This window comes from Aotus nancymaae, unplaced genomic scaffold (assembly GCF_030222135.1).
Source record: "Aotus nancymaae isolate 86718 unplaced genomic scaffold, 86718_ANA_hifiasm-v0.15.2.pri h1tg000004l, whole genome shotgun sequence".
NCBI lineage: Eukaryota > Metazoa > Chordata > Mammalia > Primates > Aotidae > Aotus > Aotus nancymaae.
Window position 1 is genome coordinate 24,115,732 of NW_026988415.1, and position 20,953 is coordinate 24,136,684.

At 36.5% G+C, this 20,953-nt stretch overlaps 1 protein-coding gene across 1 annotated transcript in view; it reads left to right on the plus strand.

Moving 5' to 3' along the window:
* Window positions 1–20,953, plus strand: part of TENM1 (teneurin transmembrane protein 1) — a 789,930-nt gene that overhangs the window by 420,146 nt on the left and 348,831 nt on the right. The gene's annotated exons all lie outside the window — the stretch shown is intronic.

Below are 20,953 nucleotides of genomic sequence, written 5' to 3' on the forward strand. Positions count from 1 at the left end.
CTTTCGTGAACCATTTAATCCTTCAAATTCATTGTTGAAAATAATTTCCTTCACGCCAGATATGTATGAAAATAAGGTTGACAAAGTGTTTCTCATTATGAGTAAGAAACAACAGTGACATAAGTTCAAGTACAGTTTATATTTTTGGCCTCTCTGAAAGAAATGTGAAACAGACCACTACCCTTTAAACTAAAAAGATAGTTAAAACAATGAGAGGAATGCATGGTTTATATTATATAATTTGTGTATGTGATACATCTTTTTTGATACATGGTGCTGTTGCTAAAGTTAGCCTTTGGCAAAGATATGTCATAACCACATTTTCAGAACACTAATAGGAAGAAATCTATAACAGTGAAGAGGGAAGCAGGCAAACCATTCTTTTGGAAAAGCAATGTTTAGTAAAATATTATTACGAACTACCTATGTTCAGTTCTTGCCTTGCTAAAAATGACTTGAAATTCAATAATTTGAGCATGACTCGTCTAGTTTTCTCCATTCAATTGTTCAGCAAACAATTGCTAAGTACTGACTGTGTACCACACTGTAGCTGCTATGGGAGTCACGACCTTTCAAAGAGGTTTGTCCTCTGTTAGGGAAGATAAAACAAATATACAAATACAAAGCAAACTATGAGGCCTGTTGGGTTGCATGAAACAGATAGTTACTCAGACTAGCTCAGGTGATCATGATTTATTATAAGCATGCATGTTCAAAATCTGAAAATGATCCAAGCTCTAGAAATTTCAGCAGCAGGAGTTTGTGAATTTTCAATCTAGGGTTCTGCTATTCCTGTGACACAGTAACTGCCTCCTGTCTGCTTTTTTCTATATCTGTCTGTTCTCTTCCTGCTACCACCTGGCTCTATGTGTCTTAGGAGGTGTGAGGGCATAATAGGAATACAGTGCTATAGGTGGACAGAAGAGATTACTATAGCTTCTTTCTTTAGATTTCAAGGAATGCTTAATAAAAAGGGTAACATTGGTAATGGGCCTCAGAGGAGTGGGAATTAAACAGAATATAGGATGAAAGGACATTCAAAGTGGGAAGTCGAGTATGAACGTAAAGATCCAGAGATGGAGAGGGCACCAGTTATGTCTGTTGAAAGGCAATTGTTGCAGTGTGGCTGGAGAACAGGAAATATGCAAAGGTATACTGGGCCAAATGCATGCCTTTTCAACCTCTCCAAACGTGTTTTTAAAACCTTTGAATTTAATTGTAATATAGTCAATCTATATGTTCATATTTTTTTAATGTCCAGTAGTTTTCCAATGTAAAAAAGAAGTCCAAACAAAGCATACCTCAAAAATGTCTTCCATTGGCCTTTACTTCAGTTTGTTTTACAGAAACTGGAACACATTTGTCACTCCATTGACAAGCTTATCTAGTGGGGCATGGCACTAGGCAGTGTGTGGATTGATAAAATAAGAAACTCCCTGTTCTTAGAATTTGCCATTTAGTTGAGGGACAAGACAGACAAGCACAAACACAAACATAAAGGTAGCAGAAGCAGGTATTTTTATACAGCTGTCACTAAATGCTTGCAGAATCCCTAAACACTATACCCAGATATTACCACCCAAACTCCCTCTTTAGCTTCCTTGCTCACCTTGCTCGCCTGTCTTTATTCAGATTCCTTTCTCCTCAGTATGCTCTAAGCTTCACAGCAACACAAAAAGATACCTAATTGGTTCTCTAATTAAAATATCTAGTCTTGGGTTTAAAGACCTTCTAACAATTGCTGTCCCCACTCCTGCACTCATTTGACTATGTCCATTAACCACTGCTACTTAGCCATGCTTTCCTCTCCAGGGAGGCAAACTTATTTGTCACTGGAAAATATTGTCCTTTGAGGACCTGATGTCTTAAAAGAAGGCAGAAGAGCAAGCAATGAATCACTGATAAAATTTGATTGCCTTTGATAAAGTAACATGAATAAGGGCTTAAAACATAAATTTCTTGGTAAACGTTGAACTAAAGTTTAGCCAAACCCTGTAAATAACCGTTATATGTTAAATAATCAAGATGTACCAGCAACAGTTTTTCCTTTAGTAATTCTGCAGGAAATAGAAGGTAACTAATCCAAGGTGACATGGTTACAATAGGATTCGACAAAGTCTAGTCTGTTCTGGGATAGAAAGGAATACTTTTGCTTCATTGGAATGCCCTCCAGAAAGAGAAGGCTACATCTAAGGTGAATATTCCAACTTAATCCTAAATCCAAGAGATATCTCTGTGCCTATTACTTGATTCAACTACTGACATAGCACTGATCACCTTGTAACGCACACCTATAAATGTCTCTACAAATAGAGACCTGTTCTCACATGAAACCTAGAATATTTGTAGAGTGATTATATGATTATATATGGATTACTGTGACATTTAGCAGTTGCAACTCAGCTGAGAATAGCAGATGAGCTCCTGGAGAGACAAAGAACCTCATGTCTCACCATTTCTTCCCAGTGACTAAGCTTTTCAAAGGTGTGTGTGTGTGTATGTGTGTGTGTGTGCGCAAATATATATATATATATTTGTACATGTGGGCCTTCCCTTCGTGGCTTGATCTAAACCTAATTATCCCCCACAAGGCCAAATGATAAATATTATCGCATTGGTGGTTATATATACATAATCTTGTCCCCCCCAAAAAATACATAATTTTTGGGGGAAGTCAAGATCATATATATATGTGTGTGTGTATATATATATATTTGGGGGACAAGATTATATATATATATATTTGGGGGACAAGATTTTATATACATATATATTTGGGGGACAAGATTTTATATATGTGTGTGTGTGTGTGTGTGTGTGTGTGTGTGTGTGTGTGTGTGTGTGTATGGAAGCCCTAACCACCAATTCGATAATATTTATCAATTGGGCCTTTGGGGGATAATTAGGTTTAGATCAAGCCACAAGGATAAGGCCCACATGATGGGATTAGTGCCCTTCAAAGAAGAGACACACTCTCTCCACACCGTGTGACAACACAACAAGGAAACAGCTATCTTCAAGCTAGGAATAGAGCCCTCACTGGAAACCAATCATACTGGTGTTCCAGAACTTTCTCCTTAGTTCGTCTAAAATCAGGTTCTTGTCATACGACCAGGAAAGATTAGGCTTGCAGACACATAGAAGGGTGAAGAGTGGAATTTATTGGGAAAAAGAAAAAAAAAAAAAAACTCAGCAAAGTGAGACGCTAACAGGCCCTCCACCTCATAGATTGAATCCCAGGTCACCACACAGGAACAAGAGAGGCCCGGCTCCTCTTTCCTGCAAAGGGAGAAAACTTCCTGAGGCTCCACCCCTTCCTCCCATGTGCAAGTGGGCTTTATTCAGAGAGAATCAGTCGTGAAAGGGTGGGCTTTATCCAGGAGACGCAGTCTAGTTTTTCAGTCTTCAGGCTGTTATAGGCTTGAGAGTGGGGTTTCACCAGGGACCCTTTACTGTCACCTGTCTCTATCATTGGTACTTTGAACTTCTAGCCTCTGAGCTATGAGAATATAAATTGCTGTTTTTTTGTTTTTTGTTTTTTTTCTCTCAGTGGAAGATTTTAATGGGGATGTTTCTATTATTTATAGAAAGCTGTTCAAGCACTCAGACCACATAAACGTTATATTTGTACTTATTAAATAAATTGTGAAGTCACTAATCTAATGTCAGTTACATACAATCACAGATGCTAGAAGATCATCCAAATTATTTTGATACACTGTAGACTGTCATAAATTATACAGCATTAAAAAATCAGCCATCGGATGCTACTTCATTGTGAAATCTGTGTTATATGAATATATACTATGGATCTTTTAAAATGTTTCATGGTATTAATATTCACATTGATAAGGAAATCAACCATATATGAACTACCTACTACTCTTATGCTAGAAATCTTAATTATTTTTACTATGTGAAAGTATTCATACAAAATTAATTTGGCAAGTTTTTTTATTGCATTTTAGGTTTGGGGGTACATGTGAATAACATGCAAGATTGTTGCATAGGTACACACATGGCAGTGTGATTTACTGCCTTCCTCCCCATCACCTATATCTGGCATTTCTCCCCATGCTATCTCTCCCCAACTCCCCATCCCCCGCTGTCCCTCCCCTAGTCCCCCCCAACAGACCCCAGTGTGTGATGCTCCCCTTCCTGTGTCCATGTGTTCTCATTGTTCAACACCCACCTATGAGTGAGAACATGCAGTGTTTGATTTTCTGTTCTTGTGTCAGTTTGCTGAGAATGATGGTTTCCAGGTTCATCCATGTCCCTACAAAGGACACTAACTCATCGTTTTTGATGGCTGCATAGTATTCCATGGTATATATGTGCCATATTTTCCCTGTCCAGTCTATCATCGATGGGCATTTGGGTTGGTTCCAGGTCTTTGCTATTGTAAACAGTGCTGCAATGAACATTCGTGTGCATGTGTCCTTATAGTAGAATGATTTATAATCCTTTGGATATATACCCAGTAATGGGATTGCTGGGTCAAATGGAATTTCTATTTCTAGGTCTTTGAGGAATCACCACACTGTCTTCCACGATGGTTGAACTAATTTACACTCACACCAACAGTTTAAGAGTGTTCCTATTTCTCCACATCCTCTCCAGCATCTGTTGTCTCCAGATTTTTTAATGTTGTTTTAGCCACCCAGTCAATGGTACTTTGTTATGGCAACCTGAACCAAGACAGTTGGCTATTTTTTATTTATTTAGAAATATAGATGTATATCTCCAGTTTTTGTTGGCTAGCATCACGTATCTTTTACTTTTATCATAACTTGACACAGCCCAAATTTTCCAAATACAGCTGATAATTTACATGAAGGAATAGGCTGTATGATATATATGTATGCAATTCAATGCATTAAAATGGAACTGGAGACTATTATTGTAAGTGAAGTAACTCAGGAATGGAAAATCAAACATTGTATGTTCTCACTTATAAGTGGGAGCTCAGCTATGAGAATACAAAGACATAAGAATGATACAGTGGACTTTGGAGACTGGGGAAAAAGGGTGGGAGGAGGTCGAGGGATAAAAGACTACAAACTGGATTCAGTGTATACTACTTAAGCGATGGGTGCACCAAAATCTGACAAATCAATGCTAAAGAACTTACTCACGTAACCAAATACCACCTATTTCCCAAAAGCCTTTGGAAATAAAATTTTTAAAAGCTATCTTTACCTATTAAAACCTGTTATTAAAAATACCACAGTTCTTGGGTTACCAGCAAAATCTATGTTGATGACCATGTAATTATCCATTATAACTTGTCTGCCCCATCATACTATCACCATGTGATTTAAGTAAAATAAATGTTGAATTATTTATTCAATTATTTATAGGTAAATATTTTACTCATTAAAGAAATGGCAAGACTTTTATTATGATAAAAAACACATAAAATATACCATCTTAACCAATTTTAAGTGTATGGTACGGTAGTGTTAACTATGTGTACATTTTTGTGTAACAAGTATCTGGAAGCTTTCATCTTACAAAATCAAAAATTTATACCCATTAAACAACTTCCCTCTTCCTGCTCCTTCCAGCCCCTGGAAATCACTATTCACTTTCTAGGAGTTTGACTATTTTAGATTTAGATTCCTCATATAAGTGGTATTGTGTATTATTTGTCCTTCTGTGCCTGACAGTCCACTTAGCATAATGTCTTTCAGGTTCACCATTTTGTTGCAAATGACAGAATCTCCTTTTTAAAGGTAGAATAATATTCAATAATATGTATATGCCACACCTTCTTTATCCATTCCTCCCTTAATGGACATTTAGATTGCTTCCACCTCTTGGCTGTCTTGAGTAATACTACAATGAATGTGAGAATGCAAATAGCTCTTTAAGATCCTGTTTTCCACTCTTTTGGATATATTCTCTGAAATAGGGTTGCTGGATCATATGGTAATTCTATTTTTAATTTTTTGAGAAACTTAATGCTTTCTTTCTATAGAAGCTGCACCATTTTACATTCCCACCAACCGTGCACAAAGGTTCCAATTTCTCCACATCCTCGCCAACACTTTATTTTCTATTTTTCTTGATAGTGGCCATCCTAATGGGTATAAGAGGATATATCATTGTGGTTTTGATTTGCATAACCCTGATGATTAGTAACACTGAGCATCTTTTTATATACCTTCTGGTCGTTTGTATGTCTTCTTTAGAAAGATATCTATTCAGGTTCTTTGCCCATTTTTTAGTCAAATTGTTTAGTTGGTTTTTTTTTGTTTTTTTTTTTTTGCTATTGAGTTATGTGAGTTCCTTATGTATTCCGAATGTTAATCTCTTATCACATGTATGGTTTGCAAATATTTTCTCCCATTTCATAGGTTGTCTTTTCACTCTTTTAATTGTTTCCTTTATCGCACAAAATGAACAATAGTTTTTAAAGTCATTTTTAAAAATTCTGTTGTTCAGATACTTCTACTCATTATACTCCTGTATAAACAAACTTCTGTTGAAATGTTTAGGGAATTAGAATGTTTTTGTTTGTCTTACATTTTCAGTTCTTTCAAATGGAGATGTTATACAAATTCAGTGTATTAGTATGTCTTATTATGAAGAATATAATAATTTATGTGTAAGAAGTTCCCCAAATCCATAAAATATAAAATAACATTCAACTCACATTTTTTTAAACAAGTCAGCTCTCTAGTATCCCTTGAATTTTAAGACTTTAGATTTTGGCATACCTATGAAGCACTACACTGGATTTATGTAATATAGCCAACCATTAGAACTATTATACTGAGTTACATATGTAGTGATGCTATTTCTAGAGTTGCTAGTTGAATTACGATACCCTAAACTCTCCTCATAATTATCTATTGTTGTAATCTAACATGTATTTAGGGAAAGAAAATCCCTACATGTGACTCATAGTTTAAGAAAATACTGGGTTGGGCGCGGTGGCTCACGCCTGTAATCCCAGCACTTTGGGAGGCCAAGGCGGGTGGATCATGAGGTCAAGGATCGAGACCATACTGGTCAACATGGTGAAACCCTGTCTCTACTAAAAATATAAAAAATTAGCTGGGCATGGTGGCACGTGCCTGTACTCCCAGCTACTCAGGAGGCTGAGGCAGGAGAATTGCCTGAACCCAGGAGGCGGAGGTTGCGGTGAGCCGAGATCGCACCATTGCACTCCAGCCTGGGTAACAAGAGCGAAACTCCGTCTCAAAAAAAAAAAAAAGAAAAGAAATACTTTTTATGGTAATAGCATTTATTTGAAACCAATTTGGTACTTTTCATAGTAGAGAGATGGTCACCATGAAGGCCAGTTATTGTATTAAATAAGAATTTATTTTAGGTACACAATATTTCATTAATAAATATGGTAAGCAGGAAGAAAAACATACATAAATTCCTCAGTTGTCTTTTTAAAGCAAGCCCATCAAGCAGTCTCTTCTGATATTTTCAGCATCAATTTGGGATGAAATGACACACCAAATGAGTTAAAAACTATTACTATAGATCATATAGTTATATAAGTGCTACTGAAATGAAGATATTTGCTACTCAAAAGTAAAAGGAAACATGTAATGATGTGTGCTTGAGCATATTGAATTGGACCTACAAATAAAATAACCCATTACATAGATTTCATTATAAGTTATTACATAGCTGATTCAGACTCAGCATTTTATAATAATTGATTGCAATAAAGAGGAATGACAAGAGTGGTATAGGTGCAGTTGGTGTGGTTTGTTTTGAAGGTCAGGAGAGACGGCCGAGTGGCAGCAAATGGTGTCAGTGCAATGCTATAGTACCTAAGGCCTTGCACTAGGTTCTCCATGTCTCTCAGACTCATATTCTCTATCTCTAAAATGGGCACAGCATATAAATGTTGAAACACTGTGTTTTCTTCAAGGAAGTGAAAATTATTCAGATCCTCAGAAAACTTTAAAAATTACACATTCTTAACAATAATGACATTTTTTTCAACTAGTCCATTGTCATAGCATACGTTACGTGAACAAGAATGTACATAAAAACACTAAAATGAAGGAATAATGAAACTTGTGATATCTCCACAGTGAGTGTGTGTAAATTAATGTTTTTTCATGGCACCAATACAATTGACTAAAACTTTGTAGGTTGCTTCTTTCATTTGGGTTATAAAAAGTCCCTAATTTGATTCTGTCTTCCCCCAGAAATGATTAGCCACATGTTTTAATAGCACACCCACAGCCACAGTCTTCATGACAACAAGACCCTATGTAAATGATTTCAGTTGGAAGGTGGGAAGAGGCCTTAACATCTTATCTCTCCCCATCTTGGGCTACTGTTCCAACAGAGGAAGGGGACATGTTTTTCTCTTCTTCTTACTTTGCAAGAATAAGTAATATCTTAACAGGTATACGGAAAAGGAGTAGTAGTTGTAGCAGTAGCAGCAACAGCAACAAATGTAGAAATATGTCAGTCATCACTGAATTCTTTGAAAGAAAATTGATTTCCTAATCTAAATTCATACTGGAAACAATTACAGTAGTAATTATATTAGTGACTAACATCAACTAAATGTATCACATGCACCACGCACTCTGCTAAGTATTTGACATACAGTCCTGGCCTGATGCCCATGCTCTTTACATATACTATAATTAATATGCAATGCTTTGATAAATATATGTGGATACACTGCGAGGCAAGTCGTATGCCCCAAATTAGGTTGATACACAGTTACAAACTTGATCAGATCAGATAGCTTTCGTTTATATGTGGATGTTGGTCTTCGTGCCAATATGATAAAGTTCCTGTTTATTTGCTGTGAAAGCTGTACCTACAGAACATCACATTTCTAAATAGTAGTCATAGGGTGTTAGGTGGTATTTTTGTATATACTATTTAAAAATGTTTCCGAGCATTCCTGACACTTCAACCAGTTATCCACAACTTCTTCTCTCATGGGGTTCAATGAACTTTGAGGGAATTATTTGAAAGGCAGTTTTGCTTGCAGCTTGGCCCAGTGAATAAAGCATCAGATATTTGTGACTGTCTTTGAGAGATGCAGATGAAACGTGCTTCCTAAATACAAAGCACTAATGTTGTATGCATGGAAATGGCTCTTCTTCACATCCTTTGCTCTAATGCCTGAGTCCCGAGGTGCTATTGCAACAGGTACTTTAGAAATGCATGCATACCACCCAGTCATTTTGGTATAGAGGAAAATGCAAGTGAACACATCAGAGCACTTAAATAAAAACCATGAAATAGAGACTATGATCTGAAGTAAAAGAAACATAGAGCATAATAACAAAGCTAATCAATAGAGAGTGTTTGGTGTGGCTTGGAGGAAGAGGAAAGGATAGGTGTCAACTGTTCCTATATTGACTCATAACTTCAATAATAGCTTCTTAGCACTTTTAGAAGAAAATAAGACTGAAAATTGTGAAAAACAATTTCAACTATAATGCAGAAGTTTTAAATAATCAAGTGTCTTAGAGTCAGGTAGATTATCCTCTTAGGCTACTTACTAGAAGGCACCTGATTTTACAGATTTCATTGGGGTCAATAATTGATCATTCATTTAATAATAATATTTAGTGCTTACTATGTACCAAGCACTCTGCTAAGTGTTTTGTACATATTACCTCATTTAATTCTCCCAAAAAAAACATTGAAATGCTTATTGCTATCCTTATTTTACAGATGAAGAAACAAAGACTTAAAAAGGTTTATGTCAAACTGATAGTAAATAACAGAGCTGTGATTTAAACCAAGATACGTCTGATTCTAATATCCGTAACTTAACTATTGTGTCATTTGAAAATATCATGATGTACTTACTCATTTAAATAAGTTACATACGGATGAGATCTCTAAGTAAGTAAATTAGTAGCAGAGGAAGTGCTCTACACTTGATTCACCTTATTAATAAACAGACAAATGAAGCTAAGACACTCTCCTCTTTGTCGTCTCCTGTTAAATATAAGGTGTTCCCTAAATGACTGGGTTAATTTCTCCTTTTCTTTAGCTTCCCCATCATTTATTTTGTAAGTTATAAGTAGGATGAGCCCTACTTTAAAGAAAAGTATAGTTCAGTAGTTGACAGCACTTGACCTTTTATCCTGTATGCATAACAATAAAATTTAAAAATATATACTTCTGTATACCTTGACATGCAACTGACTTTCTAAGTTTATCACTAGAAAGCCCTGTGATACACTATGTTCAAAATTACCCAGCATGGGAAATACCTAGGTCCTATATTGTAAGTACAGAAAAGAGGAAATTGTCCTAGTGCTGCCAGGGCAGGAATTTGAAGATCAGGGAGCTGGACAGTAAGCTTAAGTGACATGGCCTCCTGAGTAACAGAATTATGCTTTCCATAAGCAGTTTCCAAATGCTGATGAGACCGGGAGTATAAAACAGAGCAATCCCATGGTACTATGTTCTTTTACCCTAAGGAAGACACAGCTTTTCTTTGCGGGCTACCAGAAAATGAGGACTTGTCTTTATGAAGTACAGGGGAAACAAAAGGGAACCATGTATACATGCTTGCATTTTAATTTTATTTCTATATTTTGTGGTACTTCTTTGCCATTTGAGAGTCAAGAAGAGTAAAAACAAACTTGAATCAAATCCAGGTTGTCATCATGCCTATTCAGGAACCCAGATCACACTCTATGATCTGATCTGGTCCAGACCTCCAGTGTTAATACACAGAAAGGAGCTTCTGTGCACTCATTCACTGATTTTGGGCACTACAAGGGGTCTCCTTGAGAAACTGTTTCACATAAGTAATGTATGTTTAATCCACTCTCCCTCTCAGCATCTCACCTATCATATGCACCTATCATACATAAGTACTTTCACAAGGTACATGAGTACATTTTGAAAAAACTTACTCAAATGAGCTTAACTAAGAATTAAATTCATTAAGAGATGGGAAGGTGCAAAAGTAATTGAGATTTTTGCCATGACTTTCAATGGCAAAACTGCAATTACTTTTGCACCAAACTAATACTTGTTTAAAGGACATATTTATCAATCAGTACCTATGGAGTGTTTTCTTAATTTCTAGGATTTCCATCTATGTTTACTACTGTAGTCTCATATATTTCATAGTTTCATTAACATGTGTTATCATTTTTTCTTCTGTTTATGCAAGCTGACTTTCTTCCCCTCGAGATGAGTTAATATTTTAAGTTTTCCTAAGGCATCTATACATTATGTTCATTTCACTGGAGGGAAGTACCTGCATTCACTGTTGTTCAGTCCATTCTAATATCGTATTAGCAAATTCCACTAATTTGCTTTTTTTTTTTTTGAGATGGAGTCTTGCTGTGTCACCCAGGCTGGAATGCAGTGGCATGATCTCAGCTCTCTGCAACCTCCACCTCCTAAGTTCAAGCGATTCTCCTGTCTCAGACTCCCAAATAGCTGGGACTATAGGCACATGACACTAACACAGCTAATTTTGTATTTTTTTTAGTACAAAATTACTAAATTTCATAATTTAGTAATACGATTTCACCATGTTGGCCAGGCTGGTCTCAAACTCCTGACCTCAGATGATCCACCTGCCTCAGTCTCCCAAAGTGGTGGGATTACAGACCTAAGCCATCACACCCAGCCTAATTTGCTTATTTTGATAGACATTTCACTTGATCCACTAGCAGACACATCTATATCAATAGATCAGTATATTTCCTAATTGAGCTGCTTTCTCACAACTTCATTAGCCATATTCTAGTTAATGAAGTCTCAAGTGCAATCTATATATAGTTTGAGGCTACATGTGAAAAGACATCATTACAAAAGAATTTATCAGATAACTTGTATTCTGGGTGATGTTCATCCAGAATGTTGCATTTTGTTTGGGGAACCATAAAGACCTAGTTAAATTAGAGTGAGTCCAGGGAGATAAGCAGTAATGGAATTAAGAGAATGAATCAGATTTTGAAGGAAAAATAAAATGACTTAAATATGCATAGCTTAGCATAAGCAAAGTTTATAAGGTAGGCTTAGTAATAGGTCGTAATTTTGGCATATCTCCCCAAAATAGCTCTATTTTAACATTTCACTAAAATGCCATGTTGAAAAACAAGAAGACGAAAATTTGTAATAATGAATCAATCAATGAACATTTCAAGCAGAAAACTTTTCAGATACAGGCTGTGCCCACACAATGCCAAAACAGCTGGTAGGAATGTGAAGAAATCAATCAAATAAGTTATTTGGCATCATAAAACACTCTCACCCACGACGGTTGCTATAACTTTTTTATAAAATAAAACTTGATTGAATTCAAACTTCAAAATTTTGAATTCACTCAGATTAATTAAATTTGCAAATAAACAAAATAATAAACTTGTATTGAATAAAATTATGGGTTGTGTGTGGGAGATATAAAGATGATTCAGACTTAGATCCTGATACAAGTATATGCATAACTTGAATGCAAGAGGGGAAATAAAACTTTCTCTCTCCTTCCTACAGAATTGTTACTTTCCTGCTCATACTTCTTAGGAGGCTTCCTCAGTAGCCCATTGGATGTCAGGCAGAAAGATTGGTGGCAGCCAGTGGTGTTCCACCAGCAATCATTAAGATCATAATTCTGAAACAGAATTTTTGGGGCTCCAACACATTTGAATAACATGCACATGTTACTCGTATGAGAATACCAGGACTTTCTTTTTCAATCCCTCCTATTTCCTTTTCTTGTTGTTGTTGTGGAGGGAAAAGACAAACAAACCTTTGTCCCTCCCATGGTATGAGTAGAATCACTTCCCAAGCATGTGAATATGGAAACCACCTATTACAATTGCTTATAAAATCAGGGTTGTACCCAGTTCCTGTCACTAGCTGTAACCCTATCCCCTTTCTCTCCCATCCAAGAAAGCACATCCAAATGCAACTCAGTGACAGTGGCACTATTAGAGGCATCACCCTGAATCCACTCATCTATAATTTTTAAAAATAAATCATTTGTGAATTTCAGTCCTCTATTATAATAACAGGTAACTGCAAAACATTGGCATGTTTTGATCCTATAGCCGAGCATTGCTGAACTGGAGCAAGAGGCCAAAACATTGGTGAAATCTGAGAATCCTTTGGGTCTTGTGAATACTGCTCTAATAGTGCTGTCTCTTCACATTGTCCCAGATGAGGGCTATGTACTTGTTTAGCCCCCAAGTACAGATGCCAGCATTCCTCTCCATCACTCCATTAGGTGTCCATGGGTGCCCTTTGTTCTTAAAGCTGTCCTGGTGGAGAGGAACTATGGAGTACAGGGGATCTTTCTCACCAAATTACCAGACAACGGTGGTTACTAGAAAGTTTTCTTCAGACTTTATTTGAAAAATCTGGACAAGGGTGAAACCTTTTCAAGGCTTCCCTAGCCTCTATGCTTTTTTTTATACTCTAGAATTGTTTGCCTTTTGCTTTTCATTTTCATTTATTCTTAAGATAGTTTGCCCTCACTATTTAACATATGGTAGCTTGGAAAATATTTTTCTTAGAACTTTAGACACAGTTGTAATGTTTTCCCACTTTGTGCTTCAAACATTGAGTTCCATTTTTATAAATAATCCATTGGAATGGTTTTCACTCATTGCTTTTTGAACAAGACCAGGGTACCATTTGTAATAGTGTAATAAAAATGAAGCCCTGAAAATGAAAACTTTGTAAACGTTTAGGATATCTCTTATTAGCTAATTCATTAAATGGTACACTGTCAATTAATTCATAACCCTCCATTACCTACCTGCAAATAAATAATGAACTTGGGGATTGAAAATAATTGAAGTACCTACATAAAACTTTAGTTTGAGTATAAACTCAATGTGAAACTTTTAAGGATCATTACTTTTTTATATTTTCTTTTTGATATACTTCACTGGCTAATAACAGAAGCCACAGTATCATTGTCGACATAAGATAAAACAGGGCAATTATCTATTTCATGTTTCATGGTACATAATAGATAACAGTTTCTTTCAAGGCCATGGTGGAAAAGCTTTGGCCAACCACTTATTTTAGTTGCTAACTAATATCATATATTAATGTTTAAATATTGACATTCAAAATTCCAAATTGTACCATAAAGTAGAGCTCTTTACTGCTTTACTTAGAAAAATGATAATTTTTTTTTCTTTTTCTTTTTTTTTTTTTTTTGTTTTGATTTTTGAGGCGGAGTCTTGCTCTGTGGCCCAGGCTGGAGTGCAGTGGCACCATCTCGGCTCACTGTAACCTCCACCTCCCAGGTTCAAGCAATTCTCCTGCCTCAGTCTCCTAAGTTCCTGGGATTACAGGTGCATGACACCATGCTCAGCTATTTTGTGCATTTTTAGTAGAGACAGAGTTTTACCATATTGGTCATGCTGGTCTCAAACTCCTGACCTCATAATCCGCCCACCTCGGCCTCCCAAAGTCCTGGGATTACAGGTGTAAGCCACCGCGCCTGGCTGAAAAAATGACAATTTTCTAAGATAACAAATATATTGGCTTCATTTTTCTTTTTTTCAACATTGCCAAGCTACTCTGCAAATATTAGCACAGATTTATCCATCTTGTATTTTCACAACCAAGAAGATTAGGTAGTTTGAGCATTTATTACAATTTAAACAAAATGGCTTTTACCACAGTCCTCTCTCTTTTTCTTGATTGTAAAGTCCTGGATTGTTTGTCTTAACCTATGTCAGAGAGTTGATTGAGGTAACAAACCAGCCACTTATTGGCAGGAATATTGATTAGTATCCTTGAGATCGGCTGATTGTACTATGTAAAGCCAATACAGTGTACAGCACAGTTGGAGTCCCTCTATAACAGAGACAGAAAGAAATGGACTGGGGGAGGGCTGCCTTGTGAATCTTTGATTAATTTTTATGTTGTACAATAAATTGGAGAAGAGGAAAAGAGATTAATTAAACTAGAAAGAAAATTTGGACTTTCTGGACATAGACCAGCACTCCCTCTAAAGATGAGCATCAGCTTATAGAAAGACTAAAATATAAATATGAATTTCAGCACAAACATGTCAAAGGATTGTAGGTGCTTTACTGTTGACCTTTATTTTCAGTGATTGTAACAAAGATCAGCCTAACTGACAGAAATTAACACAGTATACTATATCTTACCTGCTGGCTTAGTGAGAGAGCCATTCAAAGTCCTAAAAGGGATGTACTTGACAGTCTGAAAAACAGTAGATAATATCCAGTGCTGTGGGAGCCATGCAGGATGCAGTAATCCAGAACCAGATTGAGCCCATAGAAACCAGAAAACATTATAATTTATGGTTCACTTTCCCCCAGAGCCTCTGTGACTGTTCTCCTGCAGTCATCTGCTTTAATTGCGAAATCTCCTCTCTGTTTCTCTCTCCTTCTGCCTCTTTCTGTTGTTGTCTTTGCCTCACTCATACACATGCCCATTTATACATGAGTATTTATTAAACACTAGCTATTGAATAGACTTTATTTACATTCTCAATCCAATGATTTATTTAACTGATAAATCTGTTTTTAAAAAAGGATATTGGTATATTAATATTAAAGCAGTATTATTTGAGCCAGAAAAGTAATAAACTCTATTGTTTATTTTCTTCTGAAACCAGTTTTCTTAACCTTTTTATTCTTTGAGCCTCTGATAATAATTACAAGATAGAGAACAGAAGTGTCCACAGCCAGATACACTTAAGTCTGATTTGATGATCATTGTGTACTATGAAGTTACTGGATATTAGCTGTAACATGCAAATCTTAAAACTACCTGCTCACAAGTTACAAAAGCTCTTTGTGGCAGGTAGAATACCATAAAGTAGTAACATACATTTCAAGTTAGTAGTAATAGTTAATATTAATAGCAAAATATCTTCTCTTTCTTCTGCCTAGAAGAGAATAGCTCAGAAAAGCAACCTCAGGAACCATAGGCTTCTAATTGGTCTTGAGAGGTTTGACATAAGTAGTATGGCAATAACCCTTGGTTCTCTGATGTTCTTTGCACATGTAGATTATACCGTCTTCAGAAGCATTAATTAATATTGACTCATAAGAGTTCAGGAAGGTGGTTAAATGCTAATACAGGCCCATAATCCCTTATCCAAAACGTTTGGGGTCCACTTTTTTCAGAATTTAGAATTTTTCAAATTTTACAAAGGTGATGCTGTGCATATACTGTATATTATGTACACACCTACCCAGAGCGAGGTGCGGGCCAGCACCCTGTAATAAAATCTGTTAACACTTTCATAGCTAAATGTATGAAAATTCACAAAATAAGATAAAAAAATAAAGACTATAAATATCCTTATATCACTTCAGATCAGGCTTTGCCACCAAAATTTATGAAATTCGATAAATAAATAAAGACCACAAATATCCTCAAAGCATTTCAGGTCAGGTTTTGCCACCCAATGAATTAGGGGGAAAAAACTCGTTTTTCAGAGATTCTTTTATTCCATAGCTGTAGATAAAGAATTGTAGAAGTACCCTTCCCCTTGGCCAATGACATAATGAAACACAGATTAAAAATGAAATACAGACATGATTTCTGACTCTCTGTTACCTTTTTCTAGAGCTGTGAGAATGTATGTGCCCCTTTTGGCAACATACACTGCATAGTAACCTTGGAAAACAACATATTTAGGGAAGACATTGTCATAGTGACACTAAAGAAAAGAATGATCAATTTAGTACATGAATTTGAGAAAAACTAGGCATGTATCTACTTTGGCCAAATTTTTCAAGAAAAATTATCATTTGGCATTCCTGTGATATTGACAATATTTGTTTTTAACACCTACAGAAAATTATTTTGCATGTACAGCCAGTGCTGTTACAGTGCTTGTTTTACAAAGGTTAATTTGTTCCCTTGCTATTGGTATGTTTGAGAACAGTTTGAACTTAAGACAAATTTTGCGTTTGCATATGTGCAATTCCATCTGTTAAAAGCACTAAATGACTGCAGAAAACTGCATACAGCAGAATGAATTGCATAAGAATGCAAAAAATGGGCACATGTATATACCTGAAACATCCATCAGCTATTTCAGCTCACCACATGTGGACAGGAGCCTGTCCCATTCATATCTGGTGTTTAGAATTTTCTGTCCTAGTCAGATAACCTTCCTTTTTACCACTTCACAATAACTCACAATTTGCATCGCTTCTGACACCCACTTTCACAAGATAAAGTGTCATATTTGGTATGGCATTCATGTATTTCTTAACCATTAATATGTGGAAAACTATGCTGCCATTCTTATTGGATTCCTTTTTGAAATGTGTCATTGATTATGTTTTTGAGTGCTGCATCCCTAACTTCATTTTTTCCATAACCCTTTTGTTATGTGTGTTTTTGCATAGTGCAGTGAATTGTAGAAATGCATGCTTTCTCTTGTAGCAGAACTAACTGTATGTGTTAATGAAATGTAAGGGACAGAACACCCTGATAGATGCCCTGATAAGTGGCCACAGTGTTTCTGAGCAGAGATACTCTAATTTCTTGTGAAAACTTTCTCTAACACATTATCCAAAATAAGATTTATCAGCAAAAAGAGAAGAAAAGGAAAAAAAAACTATGCATGACACGTTTCTTCTTCCACTTACTTTTTGGAGACAAAGGCAGTGTTGTTTCTGAAGGCTTATACTTCTGTTAGCGGCTCTGCCACACCTAAAATGCCTTAGATCTATATTTTGGAGGAATTTTGCTCCTGAGAAATTATCTTACCAAGTTATTTTGGGACCTCAAACCTGAAACTGGCTACTATCCAAGTATATTATGTGAATTAGACCTTTCCATCCGAAAACTTAATTTATTTTCAGAAAGCTTTGTAAGTATGTCTGGATATCTACATTTGCATAATCACCACTCCCCCCTTCTCCCTTCCTCTCTGTCTTGGGCACAGAGGTATATGGTTGCCAGATACATTTGGAAGTGAGTGTATGTGACTCTCAAACCCCTGGAATTGGTGTTCTAGAGCTCCTGACACTGAACACTAATGTATTTTTCATTAGTGTTTAATGTTGGGAAATCCCATTTCACGGACCCCAAGGATTAAATTACTTCATTTGGGAGGGAACAATTGCATTCTCCATCTTTTTCCTGAGGTGAAAAAAAGAATGAATCTGAGATCATTTGCATTTCATAAAGACTTAAGCTCTGGATGTATTCCACTCAGGACAACAATCCAATATAGTGAAAGCGTTTAAAAACAATATTAACTAGTAGGGAAACCTCCACATATTTGAAATGTGGAAATAAAAATACACAGTAAAATAGATGAAGATCAAAACATCCAGATATATGTATATGGGATATGCATTACACATATATACACATCAATTTACACATATATGCACATCGATAATCTAATTGACTAAACAAAGCCATCCTACCTGCAGCAGAAATGTTATAATAATCCTATGATTGCACTTTTCAATGAAGTACAATTTTTATCATTTTTCATAAGAGATGGAAAGATTTTGAGGAAATCTAGCAAGCAATAAATCTAGATGTTAATGGGATATTCTCTTTCTTTTGAACAACTGTACTGAAGAGAAACCCTTTCTCTTGCACAACTGTGCTGACAGAACCCCCTTCTGATTAAGCTAGTAGATGTCACACATGTTGTTTGGAGGCATTCTGAACACGAGACCTCGAATTGACTCCTCTTCTTCTTCTAACCTTGGACTCCCACCTTTTGCCTCCCTTCCCTCAGGTCATTAAATGCTCTGCTACACGTGGCATTAGACAATAGATCTGTAGTGTGTCACTGGTGCTTTTTTCACATCATGAAGGGGTGTTATTTTAAGCACCTTCTTCAGAGTATCCTTGTCCTTTGTCATAGCTCCGGGAGGCATTCCACCGAGACCTTCAAGGGGAAAACCTACTTCTCTGTCAATTGAATAGATAGCCAGTGGCTACATCAGAATGAGAGCCAAAGGGAACACAGAAGGTGGTTATCTGGGTGCCATGGTCCAGTCAAACCCTCTTCTATCAGCAAAAGATTTTAGAGATCTCGCTCTGTACCCAGCACTTTGCTCCATGTCATACAGCATACAGAACTTAGAAGGTAACCTTATTCTAAGAAACATGCAGTCTATGTTGGGAGAAAAGACAAAACACATAGGATATGATGGGGATGCTATAATATTGCCAACTCAGGGGCCAAATTTATGGCAAAAACAGTAAATGTTAAAGTCATAGAAGAGAGTCATGTTTGTGTTCTGAAATAGCATAATGGAAAGAGTGCAGGGCAGGGTACCAGGATTTCAGATAACACAACCCATGGAGGTGGGGGAGAGTTTTAAGTTCAGTCTGTCTGTTAAAGTGTCATTTAATTTACAAAAGCCCATGCAGAAAAAGAGTAAGGGAATCATCTGACATGGGCAGGAAAAGGGATACAAGTTGAATGACCTTGAGCAAGTCGCTTCACCTCTTTGGGTATTGGATTTCTCATCTGGAAAATGGCAAGTGGAGAGGAGCAACCTTGACTAGATGATACCTATGATTTTTTCCAGTCTTACAGTTTTACATTTTCATACATTTACTGTATTCAATTAAAAAATAGCCAATGAAATGCATGTTCAAGCACATTTTGCATGAATTAAATTTAATTGTTAGGAAAAGGGATTATTATTATCCTTATTTGACAAATGAGGGGTTAGAGATTCTAAAAGGTAGAGGCAGAACTTAAACCCAGGTTTGCCATACATCCAAGCCCTCTCTTCTTTCCACTGTGCTGTGCTGTGTACCATGACACCACACTGCCTTCTTTTCTACATTTAAAGAGTCATGGTCTAAAAGAGAAGCAGACATAATAAACCTAAGTGAAAACTCCAGAAAATGTGGACGATTCTTTGTCTCTAAATCTTATGAAGGAAAAGAGAACTCATATTACAGAGATCTGCAATACACGGAAGGGAACATTAGCCAGAGAGTCAGGAGATGTGACTTCTAGTCCTGTCCGTGCCACGAACTTGAGTTCCCTAGACCTGTTTCCTCATCTGCAAAATGAGAGCAGCTCCAAAGTCAGTTGGGTTTCAACATTCTATGCTTCTTTGAGTCCCCAAAATGGAAAGCACACCTCTAGTATGGTTATGAGTATGAGCCCAGAGGTTTAAAAAAAGTTAATGAGATGTTAAGTATTTGTGATGATTTTTTTTTTGGTGGATATGGGATTTGCGCTGGGCCTGGAATAGTGGGGGTGATTTGGGAAATTCATGAAGCATTTTAGTTCTTTTTAAATATACAAGGTTAGCTGACCATCTAAAGGAATCCATTTTATAAAATGAACGATCACCACTCCCTTCTCTATCTAAGTTTTGTACAATTCAGGTTTTCATATAGTGAGTTTATTTATAAAGTGAGAGCCACCTGTGCTAGAAAATACAGCCAAGTATTTGTCATGCTCTTGGGAGAGTAATATCATTTTTAAAAGTGAAAACCATGCCAATGTCTTTAAAATTCAAGTTTGAAGTAAAAGGATTGAAAGAAGGGATTTTTTTTTCTGTGATGAACCACTGCAAAGTGAGCCTCAGCACAAACCAGCTGAGCCCTTAGCTAGGCATTGAAAGCCTCTGGCGTTTTTCTGCTTTTCAACTCTCAGTCATTTGGGAGGTGGGACAAAGCCATGCTGTCTACAAAGTTTATCCAGAACGTGCTGGTGTTACAAGAAATCACTTCACACCTATCATGTTTCTCTTGTGGAAGAGAGGTGGCTATCAGCTACAATGGTGATTTCCTTTTAAAGGGGTTTAATTGGGGTATTTCCATTGAGCCAAATTCTAACTCACTCTCTTTTTTTGTGTCTGCCAGGAAAACAGTGGAAAAATACCAAACAATAACAACAACAGAAGTCTGAGGACCGCTGTCCCAGGCTGCTCCTCTGCAAACAAGCAGAAAAAAATCTGTTTCCCTGCTGCCTAAGCTGCTGCTAACATGGCAGAGCTCCTAGAAAGGTGTGGCAAAGGGAAAAAGG